Raw genomic sequence first — 17,030 nt, 5'->3', positions numbered from 1 at the left:
GGTGACGCCAATTTGTCATAGTTTTGGTTGCATTTGTTGTAACATGCTTCTAGATCTAAGCCATCACCCACAGTTCTTGGAAACGATGGTTTTTCATGATCACGAATAAAGTTATCAAATTCAGCGATAACAGGACAAATAATTGTTCCAATTATCATTATTATTATTATTACATAAAACATATTGTGTTTAGTCATTTCTCTCTCTCTCTTACAATTACAAATTCATGATGATAAATGAAACTAGCTAGGCTTTTTATAAGCCAAAAATCATTGTTAATATTATTAATATTATTATATACAGTATGATTCTCTAATTAATTAGAATATTCCTTGCTTAGTTTGTGCCCCTTCCCTATTCTAAGAGTAGTAGTGAATTCATTAAAAATGAATTTGTTAAAATAATAAAGGGTTATCAAATTACTTGACTCAAAATATAGTCGAAAAGATTGCAAAAACTTTAAAAAGTTAAAAATGTATTATAAATGTTAAGTATTATATGTATAACAATAAGGATAAAAGAAAAAACAACTTTTTTTTACTTATTTTTAAAAAGGTTAAATTTGGTTAATAGTGAAATTTGTCTTTAAAAAGATTATTTATTTTTTAAATGGATTTTTAAATTATTTTTTAGTCATATTAATTATTGAAAGATAATATATAAGTCAAATTGATTCTTCCGTCAATTAGATGATAACATGTTACATTAAATGCCACGTGATATAATGTCATGGTAGGTTAACCTATTTAACTATTTAAAATTAGTTTTCTATTTTTTTTTAAATAAAGATAATGCACGCATGCTCATCCTATTTTATTTGTGTCAGTTTAGTTTACTTAGAAAAATAATTAAGAATAAAAAATAATTAAATTTTAAATTTTAATATAATGTGGAAATATTAGACTTTCAAAAATTTAGGCTAAAAATTAATTAAAGGCAAAAGCATAATTTTATAATATATTCTTGGACATCTACTGCATACATTTTACCTTTTTTTATATTGTTCTGTACTTACTTTGAATCGTATGCCTTAACATGCAAACGAGCACTACAACAAAACAGTATTTTGATGACGGTTTTTTTTAATGCTTGGTGACGGTTTTAACTGTTGCTAAATGATTTTGCGACGGCTAAAAAAAGCGTCAGATTTGAGCGTCGCCAGCTGGCATAGTGACGGTTTTGGACCACCGTTGGTAAGGAGTATCGCTAAATTGTTTGTGACGGTTTTTAAAGTATAAAACCGTCATTAATTTGTAACACTTGTAAAGATGTTTTTTATACTGTATTTCGCGACGTTTTGAAATTGTCGTTAAATTACTAAATTCTGTCAGTTTTTAGGAATATTTAGTGACTATTTAAACCATTACTAAGTTATTAGTTCTTATGACAATTTTTAGGCATATTTAGTGACTTGTTAAACCGTCACAATATTTTTAGTGACATTTTTTTATTTAAAACCGTTACTAAGTTATTTATTCCTGTGACACTTTTTTCCTGTATTTAGTGACTGTTTTAAACTGTCATAATCTCTCCAACATCAAAATTTCTATTATCAAAAATTGAATTCTCCATAAATGACATTATTTTTCAACAAATTCAAATTCAATCCCCCAAGTTTTACAGAAATAGCAACAATGTATTTCAAAAGTTGAATTCTACAAGTTTTAATTACATAGTAATAATCCATATGTAAATTCAAAAAATTCCAACTTAATTCAAACTTGTAAACCTAACAATTCAATCATAAAACTCCTTTAAACGTTGGATGGCCTGTGTTGTTGAGGTTCATGATTGGCAGAAGAATATGGTCTTGTATGTGTAGGTGATTCAAAATCTGCAACCTACAATTGAAAATAAAAAATATATATATTTTAGGAAATATTTTAGAAAGATACTTAACAAAACAAAAGTGTTATACAAGAGGCTATGATTACAAACTACAATCATTTTAGAAGTTGTTGATGACGAAAATTAAGTACGCAAGTCTATAAAATTAAGTATAACATATATCCTTATCTTACCTCAGTAGGAAAACCAGGTGGCAATTGACCCTTTTGATGATTCACAAGAAAATTTACTTGTTCCTGTAGCAATTGTACTTGTAACTTCAAGTTTTGATATTCAGTTCTTGATGGTCCACTAGTTGTAGTAGATTGCATAGACTCTCTTGAGCAGGATAAGGATCTAATCATTTGAGATGGACGAACACCAACTCCCATACCTCTAACATAGCTTGAATTCTCTTTGCCAAATACTTTAACATATGCTTCATTTTCAGAAGCACCCTCACCAATTTCCTTTTGTAAGTTTTTCTGAAGTGATTCATAGACAAATAATAATGTTACATATGTAATATTACTCCAATAGAATTTATCAATCATTTTGCAAAGAAGTACTACGATTTTATTAAGTAACAAGAGTACTACTATTTTAAAGAACAAAATCAAGCATTCAAGCCTGAAGATAGATCGCTTTACTTTAATTTAATTACTGTTGTTGCTATATATATATATATATATATATATATATATATATATGTTGTTAAGTTCATGGCGTTTCCTAGTAAGTGTTTTTGAGCCAATAGTGTGAGGAATTTTTAATTGTTGCCGATTTATAGCATTCTTTTCACACAATTCCTGCACATTAACAAGCATAAAAGTTAATGGATCTTAAACACAAATAAAAACTAACAAATAACAAATGTGTTTACCTGAGTTTTTGGACTCAATCTATATTCCAAAAATGCAGCCCAATGGTCTTTGGGAATTCCAATTGGATTCAAATTAACATTTGCATCCCAACTAAGTTCCGATTTATAATGCTCATTGAATAGCTTAAATCTATTATTCTTCCACTTATTTCCAAGATTTGACAAGATATACCTTTTGTGTTCATCATCATTAACAACAAATATTTTCTTCAAAAAAACATAAATATGTAGTTAGTATACAAAACTTAAGGTAAACATAACAAATAATATTTTTCAAAACAAAAATATATAAAAAATAGCATACCTTAATAGTATTCTCAAAAATAGCATCTTTATATTGCATTGGAACTTTATGCCAAGTTTTGTACATTATAGAAAAATTATTAAAATTACTTGCAATGAGCCCCAAAATACCTCCCAAGAGTCCACCGGATTCTCCAATTGGCTGACCACTTCCATTCCATTCTATAAGAACTCGTTTCCTACTATGATGAAGGGAAAATGCATCTTTTACCTTAAGATGCATACTCTTTTCAACCCCTTGTTCATCTAAAAAGAAAATAAAAGAGCTATTATTTAAGACAGCTAGTAATTGAAAACAGATTATTTGAACTAGTAAATTAATAAGAAAAAATAACATACCTACAACAATAACAGACCATGTGGTGTTCCACTTCTTTCTAGAAATAGCAACTCCATCTACCTCTTCATTATTAAGAAATCAGCATCTGATAGGCTATGACTATGAAGTTCATTTTGAATGGATGAACTTTGAGCTATATGCTCTTGTTGACTCTTGCCTTTAGAAGATGTTAACTTAGAATGACTTGGAAGATGTCTTTTTTCTCGTGCCAAGATAACTTTAAAGTAAAAGAATTAGAAACCTAATTAAAGAAATTAGAAACTTCACAATATTTTTATCATAGTATGCTAAAAGAGGAGATAGTTACCATTTTCATAATTTGAGAGATGAACATTTTCTCTAGCATATACAACATTCGGTTCAATATGTTCATCTTCTTCCTCTTCGAATTGTACAAGTCTTCTCCTTTTAATACCTGCAATAATATAAAAAAAAATAAGAAAAAACAATATTAGGGGATGACACTTTAAGAATTGGGTAAAATTGAAAATTGAGATATGATCATTTCATCTTGCATTAGGGGATGACACTAGTCTAGCATTTTCAATATCTTTATGGGATTTTTTAGGACTTTGATACTTTTTTATTAGCCTTCTTCTCTTCATACCTGTAAAAAATAAAAAAATACATTTTTTGGGGGGGCTATCTTTCAAATGTACGGCTAAACTTTTCAGTGGTACGGAGTCAAATGTTAGAAAATTCATTTCTATTTAGTGGGGAAATTAACGCCTCAAATGGTACAAGAATCCTCGTATGCCCCGGAAGATAGATTATTACGAGCTATACTTGGAATTCAGGTATCCTCCAAAAAAAGATTCAAAAGTAGTTGTTGGTGGAGTTGAAGTCACCAAATTCTGAGGAGTCGGTATCAATTTAAGTCTAATTGCTCCACATATAGTTCCTCTAACCATATTTTCTAAACGAACCAGAGCCAATCCGAATTGATCTTGTAAGAGATCTGCTACGGAACGAATACGTTTATTTTTCAAATGATTCATATCATCAAGTGTACCCATTCCAAATTTCATTCCAATCAAATGATCGGCAGCAAGAGAAAACTATATTACTTAAATCAAAGAATAACAATCATGTATAAGTTCACACTTTAAGAATTTGGTAAAATTGAAAATTGATTGAGATATGATCATTTCCTCTTGTATTAGGAGATGACACTAATTTAGCATCTTCAACATCTTTGAGGAATTTTTTAGGACTTTGATACTTCTTTATTAGCCTTCTTCTCTTCATACCTGTAAAAACATAAAAGAAATAAGAGAAAATTATATTACTTAAATCAAAGAATAACAATCATGTATAAGTTCACACTTTAAGAATTTGGTAAAATTGAAAATTGATTGAGATATGATCATTTTCTCTTGTATTAGGAGATGACACTAATTTAGCATCTTCAACATTTTTAAGGAATTTTTTAGGACTTTGATACTTTTTTATTGGCCTTTTTCTCTTCATACCTGTAAAAACATAATAAGAAATATAATTAAAGGAAATAGAGTATGAATAAAAAGAGAATAAATATTATTATAAAAAGTAAAAAAAGGAAATTATATTTTTTTTCTGTAAAAAAAAAAAAGAAAATTATATTTTTCATGGACAAAGATAAATTAAGAAGGTTACAATTTAGGCCCAGAATGTGTCTTTAGTCCAAACTACTAAAAAAAAGGCCAAGAACCTATGATATTCGTGTCACATATTCTAAGAAGTTGCAACAAACACTATCTTTAATTTTAAGAGTAGACTTTCACCAGAACCGAAAAAAAATTTAAATTGAGAATTAAATGGCATTGAGAATAGGTCCATAGTGTTGGCACTGTCTAATAAATGCAAATGGCATTGAGAATTAAACGTAGGGTATTGTCATTGTGGTTGAGTAGTTTAATTCACTCTAGACCAATTTCAAGCAACTGCTATGAATGCGGTTGTTCTCTTTTATTATTAACACCATAGTTCTCTTCTATCTTATATATATATTTCAACTCATTTCAAGCTATAGAAGAACAATTTAATAAACAAATGGTTATTTCATTTTAATGAGTGTTCAGGAGAATTTGTTAATAGTACATACATGAACACATATTACAAGAAAAATGATCATTTTTCACCTTTTAGTGTACTAAATGTATGTATTGAAAGTTTAAAAACTGGCATTTAAAAAGTTTTTTAATTTTAAGAGTAGACTTTCACTAGATTAAAAGTAGTACAATCACATAGTTCTGCATGATTTTACAAAAGGTTTTAGTTATACTCCTGCAAGTAATTTTAAGAGTTGCCACCCTAACACGATGACCATACTCCTGCAAGTAATATTAGTTCATCTCTGAAGAAAGAAAAGAAACAAGTATGGAAAAAAAACAAAACTGTTAAACAAAGACTTTGCATCTTCAAATGATGCAATCAGATCAATTATAATATAAGGTGATTCTCATGAGCAACAAAAGGAACCGAATATATGTATTTGAACATGCCTGAAGTCTCTTTGCAATGGCAAGAAAAGGTTGTATGTCACCCCTAGTTCCAACAAGTATGACAATTTGTAACTGGAATTGATGTTTTTTCTTCACGAATAAGATTTTCACTCGCTGTTAACTCGTAAAATGACTGGAATTCTAGCAATTTTGAAGCAACAGATACAACTTCTTTCTAGATCAACTTCAACAGTCCCATCATTTTGTATCCTCACAAGGTCAGCAATTAGTTGCTGTGAATCAAAATCAGAAAATGTTGTGAACTTATTTATCACAGGGAAAATCCAATGCATAAATAAAAAACACAGAGCTTAAAGTCAATAACAAATCTTCAAAGCATAACCATAAGTAATAACCAAAACACATGTTGGGAACCAGAAGGCATTATTGTTTTCTAGAAGTTGTAAGACCCAAAACTTTTGAAAAGTCTTATTATGATCAAGTCTCAAATCATATGGTTATTTATAGCCTTAATTTCAGAAATTATTTTATTAAAGATAATTAAGGCAAGTTTTGATTTATTGGATTTGAGATAAGTTATGATTATTATCCAATTTTATAATTATTGGATTATTTTCTATATTTAAATTATAAAGTTGGCAGTTATGAAATAATAAGAATTTTATATGATTTGGACTAAGTAACTAATATTTTAAATATTACTACTGCTATTTTGAAAAAATGAAGAGACTAAGTATATTATTTCTAATTATTGGATTTGGGCTTTTTATTAAAAATAATTTGTAAAATTGATGAGCAAATAGTATTTTTCTATATACATTAGTATTGGATTTAATTTGAGTTTCAATTACTATATTATCCCTACATTTATTTAAAATTACCTAAACTATCCCCTAGCTTAACACAAACCCTAGTTTTCTAAATGATGAAACCCTAATTCCCATGCCTAGCAGTCGCCACACTTTCTTCCTCCCTTTAGCAGACCTGCAACACAACAACTTCAAAAGAGAAAGGAAACAGAAGCAGAAAACGGAGAGAAGGGAGAATGCGCCGGCCAGGGGCAGGGAGCTCGCTGCCGTCGCGCTGTGTAGAGCCGCCGCCCGTTCTGACTTCTATCAAGCTGTCCCGCCACTACCGCCGCTGAACAAAGGAGAGTAACCATCGCGAGGAGCCGCTGCCATCCTTGCTCGTCGTCTCCCTTGGAATGGCCGCCATCGAGGGCCAGCAGAGGGAGAGAGAACGAGTGCGAGTCAGTGCCACCACCGAGAAGAGGAACCGTGCTATTGCCATCAAAGACGTCGCCGGAGGAGAGCACGGTACCGTCGCCGCCGCTACTCGTCACGCATTCACCTCTAGCCCGCACCGTCGCCAGTCGCTCGAGAGAGAGAGACGCGCCGTGAGGATGAGGCGTGATGGTGGTGGTTGTTCTGCCATCCCACTGCCGTCGCCATAAAAAATTGCCATCAAGACCGCCACCCTCCTAGCTGCTGCAGTGGTTGTGGTCCACTATATGGCCGCCGGAGAAAATCGCCGTGGCCGCTGAAACCACCGCCGGTAAAGGTCCTTGCATTTGGTTCTCATTCCTTCTTACTCCTGTGTTTTTATGGTCATGACGTTGTTGTGCAGTCGCAGTTGTCGGGGTCTTTCATTGCCGCTGCTGCGTGAGGTGACTGCTGGGGCCGCTGCCTAAGTTTATGGCCGAGCCTCTGCCGCTGGAGAACACTCTGATAGTAAGGGTTTTAAATTTGTGGTTCTTGTCATTTTTGGGTTTTAAGAAGGTTTTGATGCTGCGTGGTTATTATAGTTGATCCACCGGAGCTTTTGGCCACTATCGGACCTGTTGTCGGGTCGGTTCGAAATCGCAGCTGCTTCGTTTTGTTAATTCGGTGAGTATATCTGGTTTCGAAAGCCCTGCGTTGGTGTTCTGTTCTGTGAAATAAAGTATTTGCGATGTTAATGGTTTTAGGAGTTAGAACCTGGTTTGTTTATGCCGTTTATAGCTGTTTCTACTTTTGAGAGAGCAAGCAGAGCCGAGATTTTGATTGCCGGTGATTTCGGGCTGAGCGAAAAGGAGTCTGTTAATGAGTTTGGGATGTGGTTTCAACATTTTGAGGTGGGAGCGCTTTCCAAAAATTATATTTTATATTGGAATTATTATATATGGATACTGGTGTGAGAAAATGTGTATTTGGTGATTGTATTGGCCTTATGTATTATTCGATTGTGTTGAAAGATTATGAATGTTTGTTTGGATGAATTTGTTTTGCGGCTTTGTGAAATGGAATGTTTGAAGTTGATTTTTTAAAGAGTTGTAATTTGAGTTCAATCCGTTGGGAATTGATTTGAGTTGAGTTGACTCTCTTGATAATGTGAAAGATAGAATACTCTTTGAAATTCAGCCTGGTTTGCTTTAATTGGTTTGGTTTTGATAAATGATTGGTTGCTGAACCGTTTCTTTAAAGCTTTGGAAATATGTTAAATCGGTTGATATTGATTTGATTTTGAAACAGTTTTCTTGAGATATGAAAATGAGATGATTGTTGGATTTAGCTTACTTTTGAATTGATTTCTGGTTTTGAGCTGTTGAAAAGGAATGAGGAACGGTTTAGTTGGGACCCGAACCGGGTGGCAAAAGTTCAAGTTTTAGGGGAGGTGCTGCCGAAATTTCTACAAAATCCTAATCTTGTTTGAAAAGTTATTTAAAAAGGGTTGGATTCGAGAAATTGTATTATTTGATTTATTAAGAGAATATTTATGTTTTCAAGCTTAACTTATTTAATGAACCTTATGCCTTGAGTTCAGCTTATTTAGAAATTGAACTATTTTTACCATTTGAATCACTGAAGGAAAGAATGATGCTCTAATATTGATTTCAATATAAAAAGGAGCTTTTAGTGATTTTAAAGGAAACTAGACTTTTGATTGAGTAATTAAGTTTGAGGCATTTTGGAAGAGGTTAAAAAAATGGGTTCCAAAAAGAAATCTGAAATGGTTTGATTCAAATGAGCCAGTTCTGTTTCAAATGAGTTGATTTTTGGACTGGATGGGAACTTGTGATTTTGTATGGTTCGGTTTCATAATAAATTCAGTTTTATTTACTTGAGCCAAGAATCTATGATTTTAAGAGTTTCAATGAATTTTAAGGAATTGATATAGATTGACCTTCCCTAAAGACTTGAGACTCTGCCGAGAAACTTTTGTTATAAAATTCCATTATTGGATGGATGATTTTGAATACTTTGAAATAAATCCTTAACTTGCCATGGTTATAGAAGTTTTAGAAAGAGAAAGCTGAAAGTGACTTTGTTTTAAAAAGGGAACTTACTTTGAGTAAAAGTGGCTTATGAGCTTGAGATAATTTGAGAGATGAGATCCTTAAAGCCAAGGCTGAAAAGAGTTGAAACTTGATTTTAAAGTGAATGGATTGAGAAAAGTGATTTATGGCTTAAATATCGATTTTATGAAATTGATGATGTTGAATGGTGAAATTGCTATTTTGTTATAAGCCGAAATGGCTGTCTATGCTATTGAATTATGGCTGATTGCCGAATGAGTTATGAGCCGTATGGCTGGATATAAATTATGAAGTTAAGACGAAGGGTTGTATTTATTGATAAATTGGCTGGTTCTGGATTGAACCGTGAGCCGGATGGCTGGGATGAATGTTGTATGTGAGTATGCTTGTGTTTTCTCTCTGGTTGTAAGGGTGACAGGGCATCGATACCCTCTAATGGCGACAGGGCGCATATAACCTCTAATGGCGACAGGGCGCAGATACCCTCTAATGGTGACAGGGCGCAGATACCCTCTAATGGTGACAGGACACATATTCCCTCTAATGATATTAATGTGCAACAGAGAGACTGTGCCTGGGTTAGCTACCGGACACATCGGGTTGGCTTGGTAACCGACAGATGGTATCATCAGCCACTAGGACAGGCATGTATCATATGCATCTATGTGACATTGTTTGGGTGTGCATATTGTACTTGGTTTGCCTTAGGGATTAACTGCTAATTGTTCTACTTGATATAATTGTTTGTTTGTACTTGAACTTCTTACCTGTGTTTGCAACTGGGACGCTATTGGATTGTGGTGATTGGTTGTTGGTTGGATTGTTTGGGCCTAGGGCCATGGTTAAAATGAGATAGACCGATGGTTGGTTTTGGTTTTGTGTTTCTGGTTTGAAAAAAATATGAAATTCTACTTTGGTTTAGTATAGATAAACCTTTTTGAAAGGCTTTTGAGTTTTTGAGAATTGAACGGTTCCTCTTTCAGAAAAGATTTCCGACTTTACTCTTATTGTAAACCGTTGTTTTTGAAAAGTGGTATAAGACGGTTATTAATCACTTGTACGGTTTATCTTCATGTATCCTATTACAGTAATTCCCAAAAACCCTCTACTGATGAGAACCCTTTCGAGGATTGTAACACCCTACCATACAGAGTATTATGCTTAAGTCATAATTCAGAGATGGCAAGGTATTACGACCTCTAAAATAAAAATTAGTACGTATAGTAGTATGAATAATTGATTATAACTAGGAGCCTTTGTAGAAAAAGGGGTAAACAAAAACCGCAACTCAAAAGCGCAACACTCCGATCGATAACGTAACGAACCAGGATAAACCAACGCGAGATTATATATATACAAAGGAGTGTCAAAAACAGGAATATAAAGACTCAAAATCCGGCTGCGAAGATAACCGGTCCGAGCATAACAATATATACATATGATAAAATAAGGAAACCCCAAAGGAAACCCAAAGGGACACAAATACATAAAACCTATTCTCCAAAATTCTCCCATAAGAGGGGTCATCACAGTTTGTATTATTTAATGGAGATAAAAGTATCTAAGCAAAACATATAAACCAAAACATAGCCCCGAGAACAAAGGATCTTCGCAAAAATAGAAGTCTCCAGCATGCCTCAGCGGGAGACCTCACGTCCTGTATCTGAAAACTACAAAACCCGCATGGGTGAGAACCAGAGGTCCCCAGCATGGTAATAGCTTCCACATATATAATACATAATAATAGAGGAAAGCCAAAGGCAATCCTAAAGCTTCCTCCAGTTAATATCAAAGCTTATAAACAAGCTAAACCATATAAAGGCATCTGACTAAAGATTCTTCAGTCTAACTAATACTTCCCTTTCCAATTCCTTCAAACCTCCCAACCACCAACAGGAGTATAATGTAGCAAACACAGTTATATCAAACAAGGAATATACAAATAGGAACAATTAAGGCATTTAGACAATTAGCAAGTAATATGCAGTCAAATAGGCAATCTCAAACAATTCATATAGTATGCACATGATGAATGCCTGTCCCTAGTGGCTGATGATATCATCTGTCAGTTATAGAGCCAACCCGACAAGTCCTAGTGGCTAACCCTTGGACTGTCCCTCTGTCACGCATCCCCAACTCGAGTTATACTCATCATAAACTTGATCATTATCATGATCTATATCCATCACCTTCACTGGTGAATATTTACGGGGGCGAGCTCATCCGGGTCTTTCACAGTGCCCGGCCACACTTATGACATAGGGTCAAAAGAGCTTCGAGTCTCAACCTGGAGCACGTGGTGGCTAGCCACTGCTACTACCCAGGGAAACTCTCATCTCCAACAGTGGAAGTGCAACATTCACAATTATCAATAATTCAGCATAAACATGCATGAATTCTCATCCATGGATCAACATCCATATCAGCCATCCGGCTCACGGTTCAGTCCAGAACCAGCCAATATTCATATCATACACAGCCATTCCGGCTCATGGTTAAATCCATAACCAGCCATTTCATTTACAATCACAGCCTTTCGGCCCATGGCATAACAAGCACTTCCACCACCATCCTCCGCATCTCACATAATCATGCTTGATCCTCATTGATCATTCATTTTCCCTTGCTTCACTCGCAAGTTACCTCATTCACTAGCCCCTTTTTAATAGCTAGGCATGTCATAATGATATAAGACATAAATGGTGAGATCGGAGGCTTAGAAGTATCAGATTTGGCTTTGAAAACTCAAAAATCAACTTTGGGATGAAAAACAGGGCCACGCGTACGCGCACGCGTGGATGGCCTCAAAACCCATCGACGCGCAAGCGTCATGCACGCTAACGTGTGGATTAATAATTTGCCAATCGACGCGCACGCGTCAACCACGCGTACGCGTGGGTGTTCTCGTGTCCTAGGCACAACACTGGCACAGTTCTAGCATAACTCTTTGGAAAATGGCTGGGCATTGGGTGCAGCACAATCGGCGCGCCCGTGCACATCACGCGCACACGTGGATGGCATTTTCTGGAAGATCGGCGCGTACGCGCCATGTGCGCCTACGCGCAAGGGGTTATTCTGCTAAAAAATTTCTAAGTTAAAAGCTGCAGAATTCACAGATTCAAACCCCTATCTTCCAATGGACATAACTTCTTCATTTTAAATCATTTTTCACCCGTTCTTCGAACGGCATGGACATCCCGGATCAAATTTCATTTCTAAACAGATTTGGTACAAAACAGAGATCCGTAGTCCAAGTTATGTCCCACCAAAGTATGCCCAAAACCATTTTTCATAAAAACCACAATATGCCATTTTCAAAACAAGCCATTTTCAACTCTTTTCCAAATCAATCAAAACATGCCAATTTCATCCCTTTTCTTTGAAACCAATCAAAATATATCAAATTCAACATCAAGCCTCCTCAACTCACACATTGACACATTACCACAAATTACCAAAAGCACTATCTCATCATTTTAACCCACTTCACCCAAGTGGCACAAACTCAAACATATTGACATATCATATACTCTTTCTCATACCAATTCTCAACAACACCAATTCCAATAAATCATCATTGTACACAATTAATATCATACTCACCATCAACATGGTTCAACCCACAATTCAACCATAACCAATCATCAGGCATATATCACAACATGCATATTTCTCATACATCATACCACCAAGGCATCAATAATCATCATCTCATATATGACCACATCATATATTTCAACCATTCAACAACATCAACCATTCAATGCCTATCTTAGGGCCTCTAGTCTAAGTATTTCCTACCACATTACATATTAGATACGGAAAACTGAAACCATACCTTAGCCGATTTTCCCAATCTCAACCGGAGCACTTCCAATTCACTTATCCACAAGCTTTCAAGGCCTCAAAACCTCCAAGAACAGATTTTTCACCACCAAGCCCTTTCTCAAACTTTTCAAAATCACCAATCAAGCTCCAATATTCACATATACACAACCTAAGCCACAATCATCATACCCATATACAACATCTCAAAACCCAAACATCATAAAATCACAAATTACACTAGGATTGAGAATCTTACCACACCCAAGGTCCAAGGAGACAAGATTAACCTTCTCCTTCAAGAGAGTTGGGTCCTATAACATCAAAGAGCCCAAAATCTCAACATTTTTGCTCATAAAACTCGAAAACAAGGCTGGAATTTCGAAGAGCAAGACGTGGTTTACCTCAAGATTAATTGTATGGGTTTTGTAGAGCTCTCCGCGGTGAACGCGTGGCCGCAAACGGAGCGGCAATCGGAGCTCTAGATCAAAAGTTATGGTGGTTTGAAGATCAACCAAGGGAGAGAACTTGAGAGAGTGTTCTTCCCCCCTTTCTCTCTAATTTCAGCGTGAATATGAGTGTTGTGAGGAGAGAGATTGCTGAAAACTAGGGTTTTGGTTTAGTTATGTTGGGCCAAGGGCCCACTTTGGGTCCGGTTGGCCCGGTTTGGCCCGTTCGGTCCAATTTTGGTCCGAATTCTATAAAATTGGTACCGAAATTCTCGTCTCAGTCTCCTCTATCACATTTAGCCATAAAAATCATATTTTAGGCTTTCTAGAATAAATTCTCATTTATGGGTTAATTAGCCGTTAATTAACCGGATTTTACATTCTACCCACCTAATTGGGAATTTTGCCCACAAAATTCAAATGCAAATTACCTGAGAATATTTTCTTTACTCCTAAAACTTGAAGTATTAAATCATAGAAATATCAATTATTTGAATTAAATCACATAAAAATTCTTGTCATTCCGTAACTATTAATTTTATAATTTAAGTATAGAAAATAATTCAATAATTATAAAATTAGGTAAAATTCTAATTAATTTTCAAAACCTGATTTAGTTTTTTATTTAATTAACTTTAATAAAATAATTTCTGAGAATAAAATTTCTAATGAATAAATGAATTAAAATTAATTCTTAATAAGATTTATTTGAAAATTATGGGTCTTACAATTAGTACGCTTTTAAAAAGGTCACATTCGTAAGTGTACTGATTATTTTATCACCACATTTTTGTTGATTATTGACATGCTTTATTTTTTATTACATTTTTATTTATTGACACGCTTAAAAATAGAACCATATATATAATCTTATAGCCACGTCTCTAGCTCTGTTCTTGCTTTCCTGTCGGCACGTGCCTCTGCTAATGCTTCAACCTCCATAGCAGCATAAGGAAAAATATTTAATTTATGTCTTTAATATTTTTTAAATTGTCTATTACATGCATGATTGTTCATTCTATTTACATGTCTATTACTTTAAACATTTTGATTGTGCTAATAGATTAAGATTTTAATTTTAATATATTGACAATATAGAACATTTATTATATATATTATATCTGTTATTTTAAATAATTATTTACGTAATTAATAAAATAATAATTATTTTTATTAATGTAACGTTATATAATTAAATAATTATTTGATAAAACAGTGCATCAAAATTTATAAATTAATAGTTAAAGTAGTCCAAAATTACACTTGTTTAATTTTTCTCTTTATTTTGTTTTGGATACCTTGGTGTCTAATTTTTAATTAATTATAGTATTTAATTAGCAAGCCTCCACTCAACCACCCGGGGGCGGGTGCATGAACTTGCGTACAAGAATCATTAGTCATTACACCTATTTAACATAAACATTTAGCAACACACACATATATATGCTTTAATTTGGTTGTTGCGACATTTATTTGCATCGGTGGGTAGCTAAAATATTTTTATTTTTCTTTGCTGACCTTTATACTAATACGTGATTAGATAATAAACTCATATATTTATTTAAATAAGTATTAAAGATTTGAGTATATAATAATATATTAATCAATAATAAATTTTTAAATAAAATTTAAATTAAAGGTAGATTAACTTTTTATTATTACATTAAAATAAAAAATGTATGATTCTGTATTGAATATACACTTAAAATAATTATTAAATTAGTTATTAATATAAATTATATATTGAAACATAAAATATATATTAAAAATAAATTAAGTAATACATATATTTATATGGAAATATATAATAATTAATTTAATAGTTTAAATTTTTTTAATAAAGAATTCAACATTTCAACCCATTCTTCTATGCATCTCTCAAATGTATCTTTATTTCCACCAGAATATTCTTTGCACCGTTTTATAACAAGGTTTGTCGTTTTGCACAATGATCTGCAATTTTTCCATCTATTTTTTGATATTGGTGACGCCAATTTGTCATAGTTTTGGTTGCATTTGTTGTAACATGCTTCTAGATCTAAGCCATCACCCACAGTTCTTGGAAACGATGGTTTTTCATGATCACGAATAAAGTTATCAAATTCAGCGATAACAGGACAAATAATTGTTCCAATTATCATTATTATTATTATTACATAAAACATATTGTGTTTAGTCATTTCTCTCTCTCTCAATTACAAATTCATGATGATAAATGAAACTAGCTAGGCTTTTTATAAGCCAAAAATCATTGGTAATATTATTAATATTATTATATACAGTATGATTCTCTAATTAATTAGAATATTTCTTGCTTAGTTTGTGCCCCTTCCCTATTCTAAGAGTAGTAGTGAATTCATTAAAAATGAATTTGTTAAAATAATAAAGGGTTATCAAATTACTTGGCTCAAAATATAGTCGAAAAGATTGCAAAAACTTTAAAAAGTTAAAAATGTATTATAAATGTTAAGTATTATATGTATAACAATAAGGATAAAAGAAAAAACAACTGTTTTTTACTTATTTTTAAAAAGGTTAAATTTGGTTAATAGTTAAATTTGTCTTTAAAAAGATTATTTATTTTTTAAATGGATTTTTAAATTATTTTTTAGTCATATTAATTATTGAAAGATAATATATAAGTCAAATTGATTCTTCCGTCAATTAGATGATAACATGTTACATTAAATGCCACGTGATATAATATCGTGGTAGGTTAACCTATTTAACTATTTAAAATTAGTTTTCTATTTTTTTTTAAATAAAGATAATGCACGCATGCTCATCCTATTTTATTTGTGTCAGTTTAGTTTACTTAGAAAAATAATTAAGAATAAAAAACAATTAAATTTTAAATTTTAATATAATGTGGAAATATTAGACTTTCAAAAATTTAGGCTAAAAATTAATTAAAGGCAAAAGCATAATTTTATAATATATTCTTGGACATCTACTGCATACATTTTACCTTTTTTATATTGTTCTGTACTTACTTTGAATCGTATGCCTTAACATGCAAACGAGCACTACAACAAAACAGTATTTTGATGACGGTTTTTTTTAATGCTTGGTGACGGTTTTAACTGTTGCTAAATGATTTTGCGACGGCTAAAAAAAGCGTCAGATTTGAGCGTCGCCAGCTGGCATAGTGACGGTTTTGGACCACCGTTGGTAAGGAGTGTCGCTAAATTGTTTGTGACGGTTTTTAAAGTATAAAACCGTCATTAATTTGTAACACTTGTAAAGATGTTTTTTATACTGTATTTCGTGACGTTTTGAAATTGTCGTTAAATTACTAAATTCTGTCAGTTTTTAGGAATATTTAGTGACTATTTAAACCATTACTAAGTTATTAGTTCTTATGACAATTTTTAGGCATATTTAGTGACTTGTTAATGTAAAACCCGGTTAATTAACGGCTAATTAACCCATAAATGAGAATTTATTCTAGAAAGCCTAAAATGTGATTTTTATGGTTAAATGTGATAAAGGAGATTGAGACGAGAATTTTGGTACCAATTTTATAGAATTCGGACCAAGATTGGACCGAACGGGCCAAACCGGGCCAATTGGACCCAAAGTGGGCCCTTGGCCCAACATAACTTAACCAAAACCCTAGTTTTCAGCACTCTCTCTCCTCAGTTGTTACACACACAAGCTGAAA

The 17,030-nt window shown here is 32.9% G+C and overlaps 2 long non-coding RNA genes across 3 annotated transcripts; both read right to left on the bottom strand.

The window, feature by feature from the left end:
• Window positions 1-2,528: 2,528 nt before the first annotated feature.
• LOC112728766 (uncharacterized) lies at window positions 2,529-5,423 on the bottom strand. 2 transcript variants are annotated; one of them, XR_011868978.1, is made up of 3 exons: window positions 3,661-5,423; window positions 3,353-3,570; window positions 2,529-3,259 (listed from the first exon to the last, which is right to left on the bottom strand). It is a non-coding gene; the product is annotated as an uncharacterized lncRNA (long non-coding RNA). The 2 variants fall into 2 exon arrangements; XR_011868979.1 differs by having other exon boundaries at window positions 2,544-2,636; window positions 2,711-3,259; window positions 3,353-5,423.
• Window positions 5,424-5,731: 308 nt separating this feature from the next.
• On the bottom strand, window positions 5,732-13,515 carry LOC140177161 (uncharacterized). The gene is made up of 4 exons (XR_011868980.1): window positions 13,322-13,515; window positions 13,177-13,231; window positions 12,931-13,089; window positions 5,732-6,069 (listed from the first exon to the last, which is right to left on the bottom strand). It is a non-coding gene; the product is annotated as an uncharacterized lncRNA (long non-coding RNA).
• Between the last annotated feature and the right edge of the window lie 3,515 nt (window positions 13,516-17,030).

Source organism: Arachis hypogaea, chromosome 12 (assembly GCF_003086295.3).
Source record: "Arachis hypogaea cultivar Tifrunner chromosome 12, arahy.Tifrunner.gnm2.J5K5, whole genome shotgun sequence".
NCBI lineage: Eukaryota > Viridiplantae > Streptophyta > Magnoliopsida > Fabales > Fabaceae > Arachis > Arachis hypogaea.
Note: the sequence above shows the minus strand (reverse complement) of the source record. Positions and strands in the feature narration are given on the sequence as shown.